This window comes from Camellia sinensis, chromosome 2 (assembly GCF_055761805.1).
Source record: "Camellia sinensis isolate YWXY chromosome 2, ASM5576180v1, whole genome shotgun sequence".
Taxonomy (NCBI): domain Eukaryota; kingdom Viridiplantae; phylum Streptophyta; class Magnoliopsida; order Ericales; family Theaceae; genus Camellia; species Camellia sinensis.
This window is the reverse complement of record NC_138962.1, coordinates 64,734,636-64,736,209: the sequence shown is the minus strand read 5'-3', so window position 1 is coordinate 64,736,209 and position 1,574 is coordinate 64,734,636. Positions and strand designations below refer to the sequence as shown.

General features: G+C 31.3%; 1 pseudogene; it reads left to right on the top strand.

Moving 5' to 3' along the window:
* The first annotated feature begins 782 nt into the window (after window positions 1–782).
* Window positions 783–1,331, top strand: LOC145813937 (toll/interleukin-1 receptor-like protein pseudogene; annotated as a pseudogene).
* Window positions 1,332–1,574: the final 243 nt, after the last annotated feature.

Sequence of the window (1,574 nt, the reverse complement as noted above, 5' to 3'; positions counted from 1 at the left end):
AACTCACTCACTTGTATTTTGGAGTAAAAAAATGAGGTAAAAATATAATTTTGTGTAACATTTTCTTTTTTATTGTAAGTTTACGGGTAAATGGTTTCAGTGATATTTTCATAAAATAAAAACCACTTAATATTCATAACAAATTTCACTGATTTAAAATTATTTTTAAAAACTACACCAAATTATAATTGTTTCTAAATTTTAAGGGGGGAATTAGCATCCGATGGTAATATGAAAAATATATTACAAATTCATGAAAAAAATTAAAATTTTTATTATTAATATTAATTAAAAGTTTCACAAATTTATAATTTATTTTTAAAAGGTTAACTAATCTATTAATTTTCCAATTTTAAGAGACTGACGTGAACATTACAAGCTGATCTCCATATTAGCATTTAAGTTTCTCCTTGCCGTCTTTGTCCCTTCCAATTTGGAAAGCCCATGGAAAAGACTAAAGATAAATGATTTTTGAATTTGTTGATTCTTCGAAAATAAATTTATTTTCTAAATTTATTAATTAATGAGAAAATTAATGAAACATCTCTTTCTAACTTTGGGTAGTAGAAGAGGTTCAATATGCTTTTCTTTTTTTTTTTTATTAGCTATGGTCTCAATGAAATGCTAGGAACTTCATCTAATATAAAGCACTCCTCAATCACAAATCATATTTGAACAGCCTTGACAGATATTGCTATAGATATATATATATATATATATATATTCATGATCAATCCTTAACCATAGCTAAGAAAAGAACATTAATCTGTTCAATGCGTACCATGAAAGGCCAAGAATGCTCCTCCTCCAATATCTATACTACTTATCACGTGTTCTTGAGTTTCAGAGGCCAAGACACCCGCAAGGCCTTCACTGATCACCTCTACACAAGTTTGGTGCAGGCAGGATTTCGCACATTCAAAGATGATGATGATATAGAAAGAGGAGAAAATATTAAGTTAGAATTGCATAAAGCGATTCGGGTATCAAGGATTTCAGTAGCTGTGTTCTCGAAAGAATATGCATCTTCAAGATGGTGTCTTGACGAACTTTTGATAATCCTTGAATGCAAGAGGACCTCTAAGCATATGGTTCTACCTGTCTTCTACGATGTCGATCCTTCTCAAGTTAAGAACCAAACAGGAGGCTTTGCAGAGGCATTTGCAAGGCATGAGAATATCAAGGCAGAAAATGATGAAGTAAAAAATGAATGGATGCATAAGGTAAAAGAATGGAGGGCTGCACTTAGAGAAGTTGCGGATTTGGGAGGGATGGTTTTGCAAAATCAAGTCGATGGGTACGGTAACTTTTTCTGTTTCTCTAGTCCTTGAAATTGTCATAATAATATATTTCTTTGTGCTTGTTGGAAGTATTTTGAGAAAGCTCTTGTTGTTAGTATTAAAAAATGTGTATAAAATATTTGAAGTGTATATTTGAAAATGTTTTAAAATATCTGAAAGGGTAAATTACACTTTGCACTCCTACACTTTACACAAAATCTCACTTTAGTCCCTACACATCAAATTGTGACAGTTAACCTCCTGCACTTTTGGTCAAGTATCACATTGGCCCTT